This window comes from Emys orbicularis, chromosome 1 (assembly GCF_028017835.1).
Source record: "Emys orbicularis isolate rEmyOrb1 chromosome 1, rEmyOrb1.hap1, whole genome shotgun sequence".
In the NCBI taxonomy this organism is placed as follows: domain Eukaryota; kingdom Metazoa; phylum Chordata; order Testudines; family Emydidae; genus Emys; species Emys orbicularis.
The window spans coordinates 30,016,606-30,039,181 of NC_088683.1; the positions used below are offsets into that span (position 1 = coordinate 30,016,606).

A 22,576-nucleotide genomic window follows, 5' to 3' on the forward strand; every position below is an offset into this window, starting at 1 on the left:
CCCTGAGTATTCTCAATCTTCATAGAAAAATAGTGCCTTGACCTAGGCCCCATGTATTTCCTGGCCCCTGAACATGCCCCAGAATTGTGCTCCAAAATTAAAACTTTAGGGTTTTTTTGGGTTTTTTTTTTTTTAATGTTTTTAGACTTAGACTGAAAATTGAAAATATGAAATGAATGTAAACTGATGCAGTGTTCCAAGTCTGCAGACATGGCTGAAACAACAGCTCTACGACAGGTACGAACAGTTCCCAGTTCACTCTACTAACATTATTGTTATATGTTGGGTCAGGAAAGCTCAGGACCACAGAAATCTATCGTGGAACAGCCTAAGGGTAGCCTGGGTAACAGAAATGGAACAAGTCAAAGAGTATTTTTAACCCCATGATAATTTATTTCTATAATTTACTAATTATGTTGTTAGAACACTATCTGCCAAAGTATCAGTGATCCCTCCCAGCTTTACATTACCTGCATATTTGAGCTGTGTACTGAACTCCTCTCTCCAACTCAACCAAGCTAGTTAATGGACCACAAAAGACCCCTTCTTACACTACTTTTCTGTACCATGCTGTTCCTCACATCTCTAAGCAACAGTCTCTATGCCTTTTTTGTCCACCTGAACATTTTAACTCTGTTTTCAACATTCCAGCTAAATGCACTAGGTAGTGACATAAAAATCTATTAAAAACTGTGATGGGCTAACCTCTTCTGTTGCCCTAGGCAGAGACCGAAAACACGGTCTTTCCTCTCTGCCCCTCAATCTGTCTCTATCTAAGGGCAGCAACTGAGCCCAGTAGTAGTTCCAGTAGTATACTAGGGTACCACTGCCAAATATGGAAATCTGCAAGTATATATTAGTGTATGAGCGATCCGACCACAGTCTCCCGCCTGCAGTAACCAGCCTTTGGGTGTCCAGTCAGTAGATCTGACTGGACACCCTCAGGTCCCCATTTTGACCAGACTTTCCGATCAAAAACTGGACACTTGGCCACCCTAACTGGGGATGGGGGAGGAAGTAGGGTTAAAGGTGGAGCTGGGCCGGGGCGGAGAGGCAATGAGGGCAGAGCCAGGCTGGGGGCAGAGCAGGGGGGCAGAGTGGAGCTGGGGGCGGATCTGGCCTGGAGGTGGAGCAGGACTGGCCTGGAGGCTGAATGAGGTTGGTGGCAGAGCGGGGCTGGGAACATGGTGTTCCCTTCCTGCCTACCCATGGGGGCTGGCCCGAGCCCTGCCGCGCAATTCCTCCCCCCACCCCCGAATGGTCCTCTGCTGTTTTACACACTGTTCCCACTGTTTTACACACACACACACACACACACACACACACACACACACACACACACACACACACACACACACACACACACACAGCTTGTTCCATATTAGAGCACAACTAGAAATACCCTAGTAGATACAGTGACATTTCATACACTATGCTTTAGAAGCAAATAAGCCTCCCAGAAATCTCTGTTAATTCCACAGAACACTACATAGTAAACAAATATTCCTGGTTGACAGTATCACCAGTCACACAAATTCAAACAATCATTGAGGAAGATTTTCTAAATTCAATTGAGACAGCTTTAAAAATAGAGCCGGTTTTGTTTGTGTGAACCTGAATGCTCAAAAATACATACCAGTCAGGGCAATATCTTCAACATCATCTTTTAAATAGCTCTCTCATTATATATTATGTAATTAATCATGTTTTACTTTATTTAGATAAATGCAGCAATTTTATTTAAAAACACTGGCCTACAGTATTTTCTAGCTTGTCTCTAATAAATATATTTTAGAACAAAAGTCCTAATTCAATATTTTTTAAAAATTTACTATGACTTATTACACTAATATCAACAGTTAAGCAAAATAGTATTAAGCTATTAAAACAATTATATGATTCACTGCGGGATTCTGAAATGAGATCTAGACAGAGCAGCATCAGTTGCATGTAAAATATTGCAAATTTTAAGTACAGTATTTCACGCATTCAAATATAATGTTTTGCATATATTTGTCAGTACTCAGAACTCCTAATGTAGTACTAGTGGAATAAACAGAACCCATTAGCTTTAGAAAATACATACTTGTATGAGGTAGGAAATAAACCAATCTTACTGTGATTAAAGAAAAAAAAAAATACCAGCAATACAGACCATTTCTTACGCACTTAGTACAAAAAGAATCTGAGGTAGGTAAAACAGCCTTTTCAAAGGAAAAATGTAATCCACCAATAGCCAACTAGGACAAAACTATCACTTAATTATTGAGCTTTGCTCTAACTAGCCCTCTGTGGATTACAATAAAACCGTTTTACCTGCTTTACAATATGTTTGAAAGACACGACTTAGTAAAATATTTTGTTGTACATCAGGCAGACATCACCCGAAAGCATCAAGAACTGCTTCTGTTTTTTTTTTTTTTTTTTTAAAGGTGTTGTGTTGTGTGTGTGTTTTTATTAAAGTAATTCTCTCAATTTTGGTATGTTTCCCTATTTGATTTGGGTCTAATCACACCTATCTCCAAAAGTACACTTGATGGATGAGAGGGTAACAAGGAGCTTCTTCCCTCACAGTGTACCATAACTGGGCTGCAGACGTTGGGAATGGTAAGGGAAGTGGTAGCGCCTAGCATTGCCTATTGCACTACAGACCATCAAAGAAGATGTTTCTGCGTGGGGACAAACCACTATCCCACGTCTCTCTCCACTCACCATTGTATATTGTAGAAGTTTTGGTGACCGGGCACTGAGACGGTAGGTAGACCAGAATTTATACATATGTTCTGTGGGAAATAAAATATATGGGTTATAGTGCCACCATGCATTCCTGTTTCAATAGCACTCAGCATATGAACCAGGAAACAGAGTTTAGAAAACTGCCAAAAAAAATTCCAATTTCCAGGTTTATATGCATGTAACATTTTCCTAGGAATTCAAGGGTAACTCGTGTGTGCAATGTACATTAGTGACTAATCCAAATACTGATTATATTTTCTGCAGAGCACTGTCAAATAAACTATCACCTGCACAGTTTGTCAGAGCAAGGACCAAATCTTTCTGTTGATCATATACAAGGTAAGTAAAAAGATGGAAGGACAAAGTACATTTGCTTTGAAGGAACTTAGCACCTCTGCATACAGTAGAAATAATGATCTCATACTTGGGTCTTTAGCAAACTCAAAATCAGGGTCAGATTCACCTTCTTTACAGTATGTTTCAATTTGATATCATGTTTTGATCTGGCTTGTTTTTTACTTGTATCTATTTATGATTTTGGATTGCTCCCACAAGTCAGGAATTCACAAAATTATTAATAAAAAACCCAACATAGTTCTGCTGTATGTTAAAAAGACATCTTGATGGATGTTGGCACCAGACCAGAGATGGGAAAACAAGTATCTTCCATTATCGCGCCATACATCAATACATCTATGCCCAGGTGATCCCAGTCCAGTTCATAGTGGACAAGTCCATACCACAAAAACCACTACGACTGGCAATTAATGGACATCCTTCTTGGCAGTCTCAGCAGAAAGGCCAAGGATTGGAAAATAAACTCCTCATGATTCTCACCAGGCCGGTATGGTGGCACATTGGCAGAATCATGTTGAAAAGCCTGCATGTGCTATACCTGTTATGGCAATAAACACAAGGCTTCAGACTCCCGTGATATAAATCCAACATCTTTCACAGCATTAAATTCATAATCCAAGTTTTAAAATATATTTTGTAAATCACTACTAAACAAATTAATGAAATACTTCCTTTTTATATCGGTGGTTCTACTAGTGCTGTCACAACACAACCAATCCACCAAGAGTTCTCAACATAATAATATGGGATATTATAGGGGTTCACATTTGCAGTCTCAAACAAAAGTGCTATTTGGACTACTTGTTGGAAATACAGTATATATATATATATTCCAAATAATTGCTATCTGAAAGAATATATTTGGCATGTAAAACATAGCAAGTGATTAAATTTTAAACCAATAAAAACATGGATTTCAGTGGGATTCTGCCTTTAAAATGGAAGCTTGCACTGACTTTTGTAACATTATACACAACAACTAGATTAAAAGAACATTAAGTTTGCAAAGTCCAGCATTCAAAAGCTAGGAAATGCCAAAATTGAGGTTGCCTGTGCAACCTTAATTTGGCCTACTTGTGTGTATGCATTATCTGAAATCAGTCTTATAATGGGGTGTGTTGTGCAACTTTAATAATAGGGGTGTCAACAGCCCTGCCTATAATTCAATATTTGCCAGAGAATTTTTTTTCTATTTCCCCAAAAGCAACAGTTATTCTGTCAAACAACAGTTGAAAGTATGATGCTCTAAACTCAGCCTGTAAATTATAATGTACAGGAGATTAAACTTAAACCTAATGCTACCCTTGAACTTCAACAGCTGAGTCCTATAAATGGATACTCCTTCAGAGAGAAATCCTTTTTGCCGGGTACTATTTAAAACTAAATTTCTATTAAAAACCTTGCCCGAGACACAAATTACCAGGGATACCGATCTCCCACCCACGCAATTACTATGATGTAGAGTTCAAAACGCCCCATATTAGTTTAATGCAGATATGGATGGCTTGTGCAAGGCTTTCAAGATCACTTAAATCCTGCAGCCAGGCTATGCATGAATGGGGGGTTTTGAAGCAGGTGGCTTTTGGTTTATGCAGGCCAGCTTGGAGGGCTGAATAGGGGCCAGCCAAAATAAGAGGTTATGCAATCTGGGATTTTGCAGATGTAATGGTTCTAAACACCCCACACCTTTAGCTGGCATTCTAACCCCAGGCTAGAGCTGTGGGTGGGGGGCTTGCGCTGCAGCCCAATGCCTTGGCCTCAGGCAGGAACAGATTTCACCTTCTCAATCTTTCTCTCATAGAGAGAAATTGCTTGTACAATTCCTAATTCAACGTAAATGAAATGAAAAATAATGGGGAAAAATCCAACAAAAAACAAAACACATGCACACCCCCCAAAAAAACCCTATACGTACTAAATTATCCAGAATACATAAAGTTAAAAATTAATACACCCCAAAAAAAGTAAGGTTAGTGCATGCTCTTGGCAGCTATGAACTAAATGTCAACCAACTCTGCCAGACTTGACATAAAGCAAGTGGAATGAGGCTAGTTTTTGTTATTTCAGTCTTATGTGGAGTGAAAATCTAGCCTCAACATGACAATACAAAAAGAAAAAAATTGGCCTATGCTTAACATCTTTGTATTGCAAGTCTTGACAAGGTAATTAAATGATGATATGTATTAATGAAAAACACCATGTAAGAATGAGAAACCATCAAACTTCCTTTTTCATCAAGGATACAAGCGCTTTTCTTTCCTTGACAAAGGTCATAATACACTGGACAAAATATTAACAATTACAGAAAACAGTAATTTCATAGTAGAGATGATACACTTGCTAGATTTACTTTTTCACAGTTTTGATGCTGTTTCTAACAAAATATGACACTGATAATATCAGAATGCTTATGAGAAATAAAAAATAGTTATGTTCTGGTTCATTGGCTCTCAAATGAATGTTTGCTGAGGCCGCCGTTTTGACAGTTAAAATACTATATTAGTGACAGCCTAGTGACGTGATCATTTGGAAGTGTCGTAAATAAAATAATTGTAAAGAATAATATGCAATTAATTAATTAATTGGTTGATTAAAGGGCTATCACAAAACAGTTGATTTTCCTGTTGAACAAAAAGTACTAAAGATGTGACGAATTCACCATCTGAAAATGCTTTGTGATGCAACACAATGCAATAACTTGCCTTGAGTGTTGCCAGATGGAATTCATCATTTTGGGGAAGAAAGTCCTTTAGTTTCTTTCGTTGTTGAAGCATCTCACTTCTGATTTTACCCAAGAGCTTTTTATGGAAAAAAATGTCACTATAGTTTTTCTCTACTTCTGATTCATGAGTTTTATAATGACGCTGCCCAGGGTACGATTTCACCTGATGAAGTACTGTTTTACATATTGCACGAATCGTGATAGTTTCAGATGAATTTGGTTCCAACAAAACTAAATACTTGTCTTTCCACTCACTCTAAAACACCCAAAGAAGTGGGCTGTAGCCCACGAAAGCTTATGCTCAAATAAATTTGTTAGTCTCTAAGGTGCCACAAGTACTCCTCTTCTTTTCCTCGTGTATGTCACGGTTGAGATTTGCAGAAGGTGGTGCTGACAAGTCAGAGTTACCTATGTCACTCATATTAGATTCAGTGTGAGCTGGTCACTTCTATGCTTCCTTTTCAGCAGAAAGGTTTTGTATATCCATAGTGGCACACAAAAAATGTGAAGCTGCTACTGTGGTTGGGGCTGCCCTGACTAGTGGGTTCCTCCTAGCTGGAACCCTTGGGGAGGCTTCTGGAGGCCACACACTCAGTCTGCTCCTTGGGCCTGTCCCTGGTCCCTGTGCTCCATGGTCCTCCATGTCCCTGCAACTGCTGCCACCTGTGCTCTCTCCTAGCTGGGCCCCTAAGTTCACTGCAGCGTGTACACCGTCCTGCACCTGCACTCCCTGGCTGACACTACCCCGGAGTTGTTTCTGGGACTCAGCTCCCCAGCAGCAGTAGCAGCAGCACCACTACCATGCAGTCTCTCCTGGACAGCATCTTCCCGCTTCTGCCTTGCTCCTCCCACTACAAGGTGATTATTTCAGAGCTGGTCAGGTGACACTCCCCTTCAATGGAAGGCAAGCCGGGAAACAATGAGGTCTGGCCAATCAGGGCATGCCAGAGCCCCCTTGACAATCAGCCAAAGGGGGTGGGGAGAGAGGGCAGGTTCCTTCCCACAGCCAGAGGCAGCAGCCCAATAAAATATAATGAAATATCACCAGGCCCACCTTGGGCTTGGGCACTGCTTCAGGGAGCAGAGCCAGGGGCCGCAGCAAGGAGTTTGGAGAAGGGGCTCTGGGACCCCAGAAGTCACAGTGGATGCACTCAAGAGTCACTGTTCTAGTTCAATGTATGGAGAGTGAACCATTCCTCATTCATTTTACAGCTCAGCCTTCTTCCTCTGAATCACAGTTCATTAAATTCTACTGTACCACCATCACTCTGCAAACTAGCTAATCTTACATGCATTCAGAATATAATCTCTTTGAGGATATAAGTAATTATTTGAAAGGGAAAAAAGATTTTATATTCTAGACTACTGTAGGGTGTCCTAGATATTTTTAAAAAAATGTTTCTGTAGCAAAGAGATCAAATGAAAGATTATCCCCTACGCACCCCTTGTGAAAAACAGGTATGCCAACCCTAACTTTCATAATTAGAGAGTGACAAATCAGGTGTGCATGATCTCCCTGTCTTGTCATTATACTCTTATATAATGAGAGTCTCTGCCCCTAATTAGAGGTATATGGTAAAATGACCTTGCAGATAGGAAGCACAGAACAATAAAATCATACCACAGAAGTAAATAATGGAGAAGACCCTCTAGGTCATCTAGTCCATCTCTGCCAAAGCAGGACTGTTCTCCAGTGTACACTTACTAATATTTTGTCCTGCCTCGTTGTAATTACCTAAGTAATGGGACTTCCACCACTTCCCTGGAAACTACTTCCCAGCCTCCGATCTCACTGCTGGAAAGCTTTTCTCGATAGTCTGCCTGCCTAAATTTTGCTTTCTTAAATTTCAGTTTAACAACTCCTAAATTGCCACCATTTATTAGCCTAAACATTTCATGTTCATCTTTGGTGTTCACAGTCTACAAATATATTTGTATTTATATATTATTTAGATTCGTACAAAAGTTAAAAGGGGGCACCTATCCAGAGCTTAGCCAAGCAAAATATATTTACCGTAACTCAATCTTTCCTCAAATCAGTCCCCACAACTCCCTAAAAAGTTTTGTTGCTCTTCTCTGAGCATCCGCCAGTTAATCAATACATTTATGATAACAAGCTTCTTAGTATTTCCAGGGGCAGTCATACCCTAGGTGTAGTTACTACTCCATAGCATACAACTTCAGATAGCTTTACAAACTTACACCTCATTTTCCCCCAGCGTTCTCATCCAAAATCTTTCATTATACTGCTTTCTAAGTTTCTCCCTCCAATTGAATATCTATGCTTCAATTTAGTTTTTCCTCACATGTTATTAGCTGGTTTCTCTTCCAAGTTGAGGCTAATTTTATTTTCTGCCCATCTCCCTTTAGGGATAGGGTATTCTTGCAGTTGCAGCAAAGGATTGAAGTGCACGAGAGCTGCACTCTGTCTGGAGCTATGCAACAGGTTTCCTGTGCAATCTTGGGCATGTCACCTTACCTCTCTGTCCCTCAGTTTCCGTAAAGTGCTTTGAAATCTTTGAATGGAAGGCACTATAGATCTGTAAACTATTACCATCTACAGATTTAATTTGCTAGTAGTTCCTTCTTCTAGACCATTGCTAACCCAAACTGATCCCTGCAGTATCCACATCTCCCCAAACATGATACTTCACCATTTATCACCACACTAAGTTCCTTCAGTCAGTTTTGAATGTAAGATTTTGAGACATTATATCACATAATTTCCTAAATTCCAGTAATTTTATATCTACCACTTTCCCCTCATTCACTAAGTTTGTTTTATCATAAAAAAAAGTCATCAAATTCGTCTGACAAGTTCTATTCTTTTTATAAACCTATTCTGCTTGTTGTTCATGGCTCCACTGCCACCTGTTAAGAGAGATTTTCATTTAAAAGAGAAAGACTGACTTACAGGGCTGTTATTGCTAGGATCATCATTTCATTGTTTTTGATAATTGGAACTACATTTATTTCTCTTTAATTTTCTATTACAACCCCAGTTTTCGATTATTTAAAACCGGCTGAGGACTGTAAAGAAAAGGGGGAAGGGAGAGAAAGACATCTAGTGGAAACTGCAAGAATCCAATCTTATTTAATAAGGGGCAAATGAACAGGATTCCAGTTAATGAAAGTCATGTGGACAAACCTCTCACACCGTGGAATACTAGCTCAAAAAAATCTTCTACAAAAACAGATGTCTAGAAAGAGAGTGCATTGAGGACATGACGCCCACCCATCCACCACCACAAGGAGTAGTGGTGCCCCCAAGTGTGTTCCAAGATGCCACTACGGCCAGCATATAATAGCCAAGATGTCAGTATCAAACGTCTGACTTCCATATGGTAAAGTGCACTGAACTACATTACCAGTCTCACAACTAGCTGACATCATTTAAAACTACTTTATGCAGAAGTAGCCACAACTATATGCTTGCAACACTGGATATTTATGCATATAATGTACACAGATTAAATAGTTTTAAAAGTCTAAAGCTGGGTAACTCAGTGCAATAGTACAACATACTCGTTATTTAGGACAACGGCATTTACGAGCAGACAACAGGCTCAATGCCTGGATTGACGGCACATTCTGACTGATAGGATGCCACTTGCAAATGGTTTCAGAGCAAAACTGGCATGAACCTCAGTACCTGGAATACTGAAACTGAAGAGCAACCCAAGCAAAAATGTATTTCAATTATGTAGCTATATAAGCTATTATGCATTTGTCAATAAAAGCCAAGTCTATTTTTTGTTTCAGTTATGCTTTAGTTTCACACACACATTCTCTCATCCAGATAGTACTTTCCTCTCCATTACCTCCACATCATGGTCTGCTGCAATCCCTAACCCCTGCAACTATGACTCCCCCGATATTTAGTTTTTAAAATTATATTAAAGAGGGAAAATAGCAGAAACACAAGACAAGAAAAAACCTGGTGAGAACCCCAAGCTTCACTCTGTTTCTCTGTCAGTAGTAAAAGGCAAATCCTACAGTAAGTGGCAATAAGAACACAGAGAAACTGTAATAGAGACTCCTAAAGAAATCCAAAAATAGAAGAGAAAACTGAACACCTTAACTATAACTTGCCTTTTTCAATCTCTGAACCGAACATTATAATAATGCCTTTAAACTATTTATTTGAAAACAACAGTGTAGTTACCAACATTTAAAAAAACAAAAACAAAAACCTTTTTACTAAGATTTTTAAATAAAAATGCAAAATTGAGTATTTTTCAGGTGAGTTTTTCCACCACATGAAAAACAGAGGGTTCTCCCAGTCGGTCACATTACAATAATCTAAAATTGCAATTAAAAAAATAAATGAAAATAATAAAATAAATAATAATAAAAAATGCTCAAATGAATCTACAGATTAGAAAATTAGTAATGCAAAATACCTAATAAAATTCAGGGTTTAAATTATACAGATGTCCTACAGTTAGTGTGGAGGAGGAGTAAGGAGAAAAAAGGCAAAAATTACAAACCAATGTTCTGCTGGTTTTTTTCCTGCGTACCTAAGAAAGACAATAATAGTGGCCTCTATGGTGATTTGTTTTCCCCTTTCTCTGCCTCCTCCACACCTTTACAGCTGTAGCTCATGACATGCAAGATCCTATGTTTTAAACTCAATTGAACAGTGTAAAGTATCCTCATATCCTCCTAGTGAGGTGTTCAGTGTCTCTGAATTCAGACAGAATAGAACAGGGCACACTGCTACACACTGCAATTGAACATATTTGATTCAGCAAATTAGTTCCAAGGCTTTCCAGAACTCAAAATAAAGTAATATTGAAAAAGGGTAAATATTTACAACACCAGAGCAGACCAATGGCCCATCTATTTCAATTTCCTGTTTGCCAGTGGCCAGTATCAGATACTTCAGAGGAAAGTGTAAACCCCCACATAACGGACAATTCTGCAATGACATGCCCTTTGGAAAAGACTCTTCCTAGCCCCAAGTAGTTAGTAGATGCCTTCTGTCTAATCACATGAGATTTTTATAAATCAATTTCATCCTAGCTAGTGTAAATGCATATCTAACATAACTCCAACCCTTTTTTGAATCTTACTAAACTACTGGCCTCAATAACAACCTGTGGTAATGAGTGCTACTTGTTAATTATGCCTTGTATAAAAGAGTACTTTTATCAGTTTTAAATTTGTTTTAAATTTTCTTAGATTTTTTAAATATATTTTTTATATGGATGACCTGGGGCTCCCAACTGCCTTTCTCTATGCCACTCATTATATATACTTCTATCACACCACCTCTTATGTGTCTCCTCTCTAAACAAACTAGTCCTAATAGTTTTAGTCTCTTCTCAAACGGAAACCTTCACATTCATCTATGTATTTGTTGCCCTTCTATGGGCCTGTTCTACAATATTTCATTTATATCCTTCTTGAGATGGAGGTGTCCAGAATCAAGTATAGTATTCTACGTGAGGGCACACTGGAAAGTTAGACAGTGATATAATATTTTCAAATAGTGTCATTCCTTCTTATAATGGAGTTAATTAAACATTTTGTTGCTTTTTTAGATCATTGCCGCACACTAAGCGGAAGTTTTTATTGAGCTATGCATACTGACACATAGTTCTTTTCTCATGAGTGATAACTTATTAGGACCCAAAGTGCACCATGAGCTCAAATTACCCCTTTCAATGAGCATTACCTTGCACTTATCTACAGTGAATTTCATGTGCCATCATGTTGTCTAATTGCCTAGCTTTAGGTCTCTTTGGAATTTCTTATTCTCTAGTTGACTTATCTAAATGATTGTGTCATCTGCAAATTCTGCCAACTTCACATCATTGTCTTGATGATTAATAAACTAAACACTGATATTAGTTATGGAATCTTGAGGCTTCCCACTGTTAACCTCCTTTCATGTTTAAAATTGGCCATGTTTCCTGATATTTATCTTCAGTCTCAGAGACAGTTTTTAATCTATGAAACAAGTTAACCATTCATTTTGTGACTTGATTTCTTAACTTCTTGCGAGGGACTATATTAAACTCTCTTAAAAATCATCACATTCGGAAATAATGAGAACCTACAGAGATACTATCCGAGCACCTCAAAACAGTAAACTTTGCCTGTTACCTATCTGTAAAATGGGGATAATACTTCTTTACATCACAGGGCTATTGCAAGGATGACAGTCATTTTAAGAGACTTACCCACAGATACACAGGAAGTCTGTGCCAGAGATGTGAATCAATATATCCAGAGTCCCAATTTTGTGCCTTAACCACAAGACCATCCTTACTTGGTCAACTATTTTGCTGACTGTCTTAAATCATTCAAAAAGAATCGGGCAAAAAACCCTTTATATAAGCTATGCTGCTTTGTGTCTACCTTACCATACAAAATGTTTTATAATTTTGTTTGTTATATACCTATAACAGTACTATACCTACTACTGAAGTAAGGCTCAAAAGTCTGTAGTTCCCAGGGGCATCCCTAGCACCTTTTTAAAAGAAAAGCAGATTAGCTAACTTTCTGTCTTCAAGTATAGTACGTGATTTTAATTATATATACTTTTTTTGTTACCAGCTCAGCCATTCCATTCTTAAGTTCCTTCAGAATTCTGGCCTTAGCGACTTGTTGCTTTTTAAATGATCATTTTGTTCCAGCACTTTTTGTTCGCTCAGTTTCTTACAGTGACTCATCTTTATCCACAAAGAATAGGGCTAGGTAGGTATTCAAAATTCCTCTACAGTGACTACAGAGGCAAAAACTAATTAGCTTCTCAGCAATGGCCTTAACTACACAGGGTTTCTCTCTTTTACTCTATGGTAGTCTAGCAGATCTACTGACCTTATTCATAGATTCATAGATTCTAGGACTGGAAGGGACCTCAAGAGGTCATCGAGTCCAGTCCCCTGCCCGCATGGCAGGACCAAATACTGTCTAGACCATCCCTGATAGACATTTATCTAACCTACTCTTAAATATCTCCAGAGATGGAGATTCCACAACCTCCCTAGGCAATTTATTCCAGTGTTTAACCACCCTGACAGTTAGGAACTTTTTCCTAATGTCCAACCTAGACCTCCCTTGCTGCAGTTTAAGCCCATTGCTTCTTGTTCTATCCTTAGAGGCTAAGGTGAACAAGTTTTCTCCCTCCTCCTTATGACACCCTTTTAGATACCTGAAAACTGCTATCATGTCCCCTCTCAGTCTTCTCTTTTCCAAACTAAACAAACCCAATTCTTTCAGCCTTCCTTCATAGGTCATGTTCTCAAGACCTTTAATCATTCTTGTTGCTCTTCTCTGGACCCTTTCCAATTTCTCCACATCTTTCTTGAATTGCGGTGCCCAGAACTGGACACAATACTCCAGCTGAGGCCTAACCAGAGCAGAGTAGAGCGGAAGAATGACTTCTCGTGTCTTGCTCACAACACCTTCTTGGAGTCTTCCTGTTTCTGACATACTTGAAGAATTCCTTGTTGTTTGCTGATTAGCTTTGGCTATTAGCTGTTAAAATTCCCTCTTGACCCTCCTAATTTCCATTTTACAATTTACCTGTCATAGTTTACTTTCCTTGTTACTGAATTCACCATGCTGTATTTCCATGTGACAGATACCCTTCAGACATGAATAAAATCCGGTGCATCTTGCCATTCAATGACAAATGTTTTCCTTTTTGCTGAGGAGCATAGGACATAGTTTCTGTTATGGTAGTATCATATGCTTAAATATCCCCTGTACTAATTCTAAGGATCTGAATGTAGCTTTTGATTTTAAAGTATTTTTGTCATTATTAGATTCCTCCCTTGTTTACTCTACTAGATTTCCTCATACAGTTTGCTGCACCCATGTCCCTAAGAACAAATACCATTTTTTCATATATGTAACTCACATCTTGATGGGGAAACCACAGGACTCTACTACTTTCTTGGCAAAAAAATCTTTTTAATCTGGTCAGTTTTCTCCGACATGCAGGCTAACACTGGATTTATGCCATTTACACTCAATTCCTTTCAGAAACTGCTGCTGCATAATCAGGGCCAGCTCCAGCGTTTTTCCGCCCCAAGTGGCGAAGCGGGGAGAAAAAAAAAAGAGAAAGCCAATCGGCGGCACTTCAGCGGCAGCTCAATCGTGCCACTTCATTCTTCGGCGGCAATTCGGCGGCAGCTCAAAGAGGAAGAGAGGGACTGAGGGACCCGCCGCCGAATTGCCGCCAAAGACCCGGACGTCCCGCCCCTTTCCATTGGCCGCCCCAAGCACCTGCTTCCTTCGCTGGTGCCTGGAGCCGGCCCTGTGCATAATTCTGTTGAAACTTCAGTGATCAGATGGAGAAATCAGATTATTGATTTTAGGGTTGTTTTTATTTTGTTTCTAACAGGGATCATGTATGTTCGCTTAATAGAAAGAGGGCCATCTTTCATATTTACTCCAGGCCAACATGTCATGGCTGAAGGCCAGCATGTATCATGCATGCCACAGCAAATAATTTTTTATTATCCTTGTGTGGCAATTCTGCAGCATACACAATTGTTCTGCATCAAGCCTTTATTAACACACTTTATCAGTGTGTTAATGTATACATGTTATCAGTGACCATGTGTGTAGAAGCCTGTTTACCTTGGGAAAATACAAATATAACGTAGGCTGTAGGCTACGGGGGGGGGGGGGGGGGGAGGGAGTGTGTTCGTTCAAGAAAAATTACTAGTTACAACCCTGGAATTGGTCCTTTAAAAATAATTACGTTCATGACCCATGCATCTAGGTTTTGAATTTTCACATGATGTTGGTACTGGAGCCCCAAGATCCTCATGTTTTCAGATCTTGTCCTTTTCATAAGATACTCAATGTGGCATTCATTTATTATGCTTTGTTTCACAATTCTTTTGGTAAGAACCTACCATGCTTATCTGTGGCACCTAACTGCCTGCAACATGACTTCAGTTGCTTCCAGTTGGTCTTACACAGATGGATTTCTGTAGTTAACTTTTAGTAAGTGCTCCTCCAAAGTGGAGGTAGTATTTTTACATTTCCTGTTCTACAGTTCTGCTGCAGAATTCCACTTACTGAATCGCTTCCTGCATACAAGACTGAACAATACAAAGGATCTATGAACTCTGTTTGCGACAGAAAAAAGTAAAAACTGACTGGGTTACCTTCAGTTTTGCTTTCTGATGCATTTTCACCTATCCCTCCTTCAGTATTAGCTACTTTTCATTGTTCTGCAATCCTCTCTCAAAAACTAACTTAAGTTGAAGTTTCAGAGGAAAATGTACAAAGCTTTCAGGAATTCATAGAAAGCTCATCAGCTTAGTGTCCTGGCCAAGCCCGGCCACTGCCTTTTATTTGTATAAATCAAAACAATGGACAAATAATAAACTATAGACTAGAACTTGGGGTGAAGATTTGCAGGAAATGCCCAAAAGCAGCTTGCTAAAGCGAAATAAAAAATGCTTTTCAAACAAAATGAGCTCTGATTTCAGATATCAAAATAAGGATACATTTTGTAATCTTACCATTAGCAGGCTAATTTAGAAAAAGTATTTGCACATTTCTACAACTCCTGGTATTATTAAAGCTTTTGTTGTATACACGCAACTTGCAACAGATCAACCTTCATTTCAAACTTCCTAAATATAAATCCTTGAGACCTTTCCTTCTGTGTTCTGGTTACAAGTGACCCAACTGCCCAACTTTGACAGAGACCAGTTCAAGGTTACATCAAAATAGTTTTGGTCTAGTTAGTATCTAGTTACAGGTATTATCTAATTTGTTATAATAGGTTCAATTTGAGAAGCCTAGCTTCTGGGATAATTATTTTAACTTTCCCTATAAGAAACTCATAGCTGCTTTCAGGCATTTGTGACGTTCTGCACTGAAAACAGACATGATGACAAGAGGATTACCTTTGCAATGCCTCTGTCATGATTGTACGCAATGATTCTTATCAGAACCATACACTGATCTGGCACTGTAATCCAGGAATGAAAATTTTCACTTACCGCAGTGCGACTGGAAAACCTGTGGCTTGACTACCTGATTGCAGATATTGCACACTACTAGATAGAAATCGTCATGAGCTGGATAATGGCCAAATAAGTGCATATCTGTGGGAAAGTTAAAAAATATATACAAGTATTAGAAGTTATGCGTTAAGAGTATATTTAAAAGAAATTAAAGATACTGTAGGATTACTAGTATTATATTTGTAAAAACAAAAACTACGTAATATTCTCTGTAAGGACAGTGTTGGTGGTATGTTATCAAAATAGATCTTTGCCAGCTCTAATTTCTATGATCCTTTATTTAAGCTGCGGACAGAACATCTTATTCTGACAATCAGAATACAAGAAGAAGCACTCCTGTCTAAATACTTATTGGAAATAAATGTAATACTGAACAAAGCACTCAAGAACACGTTGTAAGGAACAGTCCTGCACTGGGAAAGGACTCACAAAATGAAATATTTATAGGTCTTTCCCATCTCTAATTTCTGTTATTATTTCAGCAAACAAGGAGCATGAGTTCTGCAGCAGCTAATGGCTTAAGAGCTTGGCTCTCTGTGGACTATTAGCAGATTCTACTTTTTAAGAATTAGAGATAGAACTCAGGAGCCAAGGATCTCCAAAGTAGCATTCTCCATTGACCAACTGGGAAACTCCATTAAATCTATCAGTGTTAGGTAAATGAGGCCCTTTGTTTTCAGTTTTACTGATTTTTACTGAAAAATTCCCAGCTTTTACAAAAGCTACTATTTTTACCGATTTTCACCCAAATTTGTACTGCTCAAGTACATGAAAATATTGCTTATGTTAAGACAATCCAATACATTACATTAGGTAGACACGGTTATGTTAATAATAAATTAGTCTAAGTGTAAATGCGAGGCTGTCAGTTAAAGTAAGAAAAAGTACTGGAAGAGATACACAAACGCACATGCAGGTGTACATACTTTTAATGAGCAGTCCATGAAATAAACCACAGCATTAAATTACTTAATACTCTTACTTTTCTCTATTTGTGGCTTTTTTCTCTCTTCTCCCACCCGCAACACTAACCTCAATATTTACCCAGAGAACTGTACATCCATTTTCACCCATTTTTAAAAATTGTTGTAACAAACACTGAGAACTTTCTGAAGTTTAAAAAAATAACAACTGAAAATGAAAGGCCTCGTAGGTAGGTAATGGTAGATTCTTTTGGGCAAACAATGAATGCACTGCTGGACTGTCAAATGCCTCTCTGAGTATCAACAATGTCAACTGTGGTCCATGCTACCCCTCAGGACAGGTCCATTACTTATTCAAAGATGTCACATGATGGTGCCTTAACACTACTTACTGCATCTGAAAGATCTACTCGAAAGCTTGTAAATGCTGCTTCTGTTCCTTAAATTTAGCTTTCAATTCAGCACTGCTTTGCCATTTAAAAAACAAACTCCATTTACTTAAATTAAAATTAAACATTAACAAAACCTTCTAGTGCAGGACCACCACAAAAATTAAATGGCTCTGAAACACTCAAAATACCAGCTGAGAATGATAAACAGATGAATGTTTAAATATCAATTCTCTAATATACTTGTGACCTGTCTGCAAGTCTTATAACTTATCTTTATTCAAACAAGTAGCTTTTTCAGTGGGTGAATTAATATATTACCAAAGTTGTTTCATTGTTTCTTGATAATGGTAGTGCCAGAATGGTATGTTTTCGTTAAAAATCGTGTCACGTTCCGCACTGCCCTGTGGGAAAGCCCACAGTTCGATGCCTAGGACTAATATCACTCTTCAGGTCGAAAGGGCTGGGAGCGAGTATTTTCAGTCTCTCAGAGAGCAAGGGATGGAGCAGAGCAGAGCAGTCTCTCCATGATTCAATAAAGGAGCGGTGTTAGTGGACTTTAAAAGACCCTGATTCAACTATGGTTGGCCAGAACCAGGCCCCCCTCAGTGATAGACAATATAAATCAAGAAGAGATACTAAAGGCCAGGATGTGGAGGAAAGCAAAAGCCCCAGTCTATACTGCTATTACAAAGTCACGAGATCTGGTTACAACATGGTCAAAGGTTATAGTTCAGATGAAACCTAACCGTGGCCCCTTAACCATTCTAAAGCCTTATACTTTCCAAGGTTTTAGCCTTGTTACTGGGACACAGTTAGGCCCTGTCCACACTATAAATAAACCATGTTGTGATTTAACCCCCTAACTAGTTACAGTTTTAGTGCAGATGGGACCAACATTGCATACTAAGCCCTGTTCCTGTTCACAGCTATTCGTTTTACTGGTTGATAAAAGAACAATTTGGCAGGCCATTTTATTTTAATCTCACATCTAATACAGTTATATAATTTTAAGAACGCTGGAGGCCATTCCTTCTGCTTTAGCCTGAGGTTGAAGTTATTGATCTTACAAACACTTTACATTGCAGTACAGATATAGCAATGCTAAAGCCAGGGTTTTGCTACTGATTCTCCATTTGTAGATTCCCACTGTCAGAACCTTGTAACTCCATGATAAGGATTCCCTCACCAGTCTGAAACTTGGCACAAGCTCTCAGCTCAAGAATCATCCATTGCATTACATTTATGAAATGTTTCATCCTCGTTATAAAGTTTATAAGAGTTTTGAAAAAAAAAATTATTCTTACTCTTGCATCGCCTCTCCAAGCTCATCATTAGAAGCAAGCTCCCAACACACCAGGATACGCTAATTCAAAGCGGCACCAGACCATGCCAGAGCAACTGATTCAAAACCTGCAGACATATCTCCACTGCTACAACGATCAACACCCTCCACAACACAGCTTTCAAGCTCCATATGTCCTTCACATGCCTATCACAACATGTGGTGTACCTCATCTATTGCACTAAATATCCGAATAGCAAGTATGTGGGTGAAACCAGACAGTCACTACGCTCTCAAATGAACTCACACAGGAAAATGATAAAAGACAAAAACATCATCTGTGAGTGAACACTTCTCAAAAAGCGGTCACTCTATATCTGACCTACCAGTCCTCATCCTCAAAGTCTGAGAGCCGGAGAGCTTCAATTCATAACTTTGCTAGACATTAAAAATCATGGACTGAATAGAGGCACTGGATTTATGGCCTATTACAACAATCTATAACCCACTAATGACCCCCCGCCCGCCTCCTTTCCCCCTTATGTCTGGAGTGGTGTTAATGGGCCACTTCACCTTGCATGATCCCTTGAAATGTATGTTAACTACTTGTGCTAAACACACTGTTCCACCTTGTATTGAGCTGTGACACTCTGATTGAATTTCCCAGACCTAAAGAAGAGCTCTGTTTAAGCTCGAAAGCTTATGTGTCTCACCAACAGAAGTTGGTCCAATAAAAGATATTACCTCATCCACCCTGTCTCTCTAATATCCTGGGACCAACACGGCTACAACAACACTACATACTTTAAAAAACAGATACACACACACAGAGAGACTTATCACTTGGCAAATAAAAAGGTATAGATAATATTTAAGAGTTACATTTTGTCACTGTTCTAAATTCTTTAAGCTTTTTTAAGCCTCAGAATACATCCCGTATACTAGGCCTTCAAAACTTGCCCAGTTCTGGGACCTATGTTAGTAGAAGTCCAGCTGTGAGAAATTACTAAAAAACAGAAGGAGTTAATACTCCAAGAATCTATCCAAGGACATGATAGAATTAGAAACCAGGCCAGGTCACAGTTATCAGAGAAGCAATTGCATCTCCACCACACACAATATTGGGGAGGCAAAATGGGGAATGAGGGGACTATTAATAGTACATTGCACCAATAGCAGTTTTTGTAGTACTGAGATGGCAAAAGTGGAGAAAAGGGTGAAACGAGTTGCACAGAAAGTGCAGAGGAAAGAGACAGAAAAGTCCTATGCCTCCTATGGCACCAAAGGGCGGAATGTGCTTGACAAACGTTGAATGTTTTCAGTGTTGGTATAGCTGAGTTGGTCCCAGGATATTAGAGAGACAGGGTGGATGAGGTGAGATCTTTTATTGGACCAACTTCTGTTGGTGAAAGAGACACGTTTTTGAGCTTACACAGAGCTCTTTTTCAGGTCTGGGAAAGGTACTCAAAGTGTGTGAGGTCCAATAGAAGATGATACCTCACTCACCTTGTGTCAAACATTTTTAAACACAGATGTAGCTTGCATAGTTTAGTGGTCTAGTGTGAACAGGAATTTTCTTTTTTCAATGTAAATAACCATGTTTGCCATAAATAACCATGTGTCAGGGACTACAGGTCTTGACCTCTGGTCCATAGGGCTCTTAGAGGCTAGTAAGTTCCAATTTGCTATCCAGTGACCTGTTAGCAAATGACAGAATAGAAGCTGAACTCTGACAGAGGACACCAGGCCTGGAATCTGATTGGCAGAATGCTGGCAGTCCTGATCGAGTCACTACTTTTTTATAAACCCAGCACAGGAACAGGAAGTTGTCCATGCAACTGGGATCTCCCTGCATCAGACTGTTTCCCCTTCAATACCTGCTCCTTCTACTTGCTACTGATCTCCTGGTAACCTGACTCTGACTGTCTCCTGACCCCTGACTCTTGGTTTTGTCCTCTGATTTGCCTAGGATTCTGACCTCCTGGTATCTGACCTGGCCTGATTCCTGACTCCTGTTCTGACTATGAGGTCAGACCACCCATGCCCCGGTTGTGACACCACGATTGCCAAAAATCAGGCTATTTCTTTGATGGATAAAAGCACTTGGCCATTGTCTTTGTCTGGAACAAGACTGCAGCCTTCCATTTCCTTCTGGCAGCTGGTTGGCCAAGCTTGCAAAAGCCTTACACTCATCTCAATGACACTAACTTTTGAACACTGCATCTAATCAATTCCAAATGTTCGGGGGAAGTTCTTGGCATCAGTGGCCAGAACTCTATTGACTTCTGAGAAAAATTGGAAAACTGAGATGGGAAAAATGGGGGTTAACTGGAGCCCCATGCCATCTTGTTAGTATAGACACAGCTTCAAGCACTTCTACAGTCCTCTGTAGATCAAACAGCTGGCTGATGGCCCCTCAGCATAACAATACCCCATCTCCTCTCTGCCTGTCCTCCCACTAGAGTTTATCATGTTGACACCCAGAATGATGTCTCTCTCAGACAAAAAATAATAATAATAATAAAATAATAATAATAATAATGGGGGGAAAGGGGTCAGGGAAAGTGGGGAATGGGGGCATGCACAACAAGCTCCTAGTGGGGGATGGGACAGGACTGGAGGACCCTAGTATGGGGAGGAGGAGGAGAAAGGGGGCCACGCAGAGTCCCTTGCATAGAAGGAAGGTATGAAAGGGGGTGCACAGAGAGCCCCTGTCATGGAGGGAAATGGCAGAGGGGGGAATGGGGACAGGCAGAACCCCCAGCATGCAGGGGGGGGAAGATTGGGGTCCCCTGGTAGGGGAGGAGGCAGACATGAGAATCACAAAGAACCCCTGGCATGAGGAGATTAGGAATCACAGTGAGTCTCTCAAACAGAGGAGGATGGCACACAGGGAGCTTGTGGGGGGAATGGAGGGATGCAAGGAGCCACTGGTGCGTGCAATCAGCTCAGCCCACACAAGCTATGAAGTGCACAACCCTCTAGCGTGTATGCTCTTAGCAGCCAATGAGCAGGTTAGGAGTCTTTCAATGAATGCAGTGTCATCCATTTTCATACCAGAGTTCACAGCCTTCGAATAGGAGGTCTTCAATTGTTGTCTGAACTTCCTTTGAGATGCCTAAAAACTAGCCAGGATGCTCTCCTCATGGCAATAGAAATTGCCATGGATCTTACTGTGGTATTGGAGGCATCTAGAGTGGCCTGAAAGGATGATCTGGCTACCAGCTGCCCCTCAAATTACTGATTATTGGATGCACTTCCAACTGTGGCTTGACCGGTGCCTAAGAGATACTCAGTACCGCCGCAGTGGTGGTAGCCAGCATCATAGTGGAGACGTTCAGGACCTAAGATAGCAATGATGACTCTAGCTCAGCTTATATGTAGAGATCTCTCAATACTGTGAATTATCTTATTACTGAGACACATGGTACCACAAAAGCAGAGCAGGAGATTACAGTATCAGAGCGGAGAGTGCCAAAGTGATCATGTCACTGTTGACGGTGTACCAGAGGCAGTTAGACCCACCTCCCAAGATGGTGTTGAATACCAAGTACCATGCGCCCTCAGGGCTCCAACAGCACCCAATTTGGGCCATTAAGTCCACATAGACTAGGATTGGTGAAGCAGTTTAAATCTTTTTGCTTGGGTCAGCTGAAGGGGATCGACCCCTCTATTTCCCAGAGGAGCACAGCTCCTTTCTATCACTAGCCAAAGCTTTTTTCTCAGGACAGGGGCGCCATTTCAGATTCCGGGGTGGGGGGGGGGTGGAGACACAACTTGAACTGTGATTCCTGAGGCTACTTAGGCACTTTAAAACTCTAGTTTTTTGGAAGCTAACTTAGCAATTAACTGACAGGAGCCCTGTATCTAATTCCTTTATTAAAAAGAAAGAAAATTTAATAAATATTAGACCCACTCAGCTCTAATAACAACATGTTCTGACATCTTATGGCAAGTCACTTAAGGGATACTGGTTAGCTTTAAAATTTTAATGTATATTCTTACTTTATTACTAACTCTGTGGAGAGAGAGACCCCGTCAGGACCCCTGGGTTCTATCCCAGCTCTGGGAGGAGAGCGGGGTCTAGTGAGTTACAGCGGGGAACAGATATATCTGGGTTCTATATAAGAACATCAGAATGGCCATACTGGGTAAGACCA

The 22,576-nt window shown here is 39.8% G+C and overlaps 1 protein-coding gene across 1 annotated transcript in view; it reads right to left on the reverse strand.

Moving 5' to 3' along the window:
- ATXN7L1 (ataxin 7 like 1) overlaps positions 1 to 15,885 on the reverse strand; it is a 128,864-nt gene extending 112,979 nt beyond the window's left edge. Inside the window, exon 1 of the mRNA XM_065397602.1 lies at positions 15,796 to 15,885. The gene's annotated coding sequence lies outside the window, so the exon portion shown is untranslated. The remainder of the gene's footprint in view (positions 1 to 15,795) is intronic.
- Between the last annotated feature and the right edge of the window lie 6,691 nt (positions 15,886 to 22,576).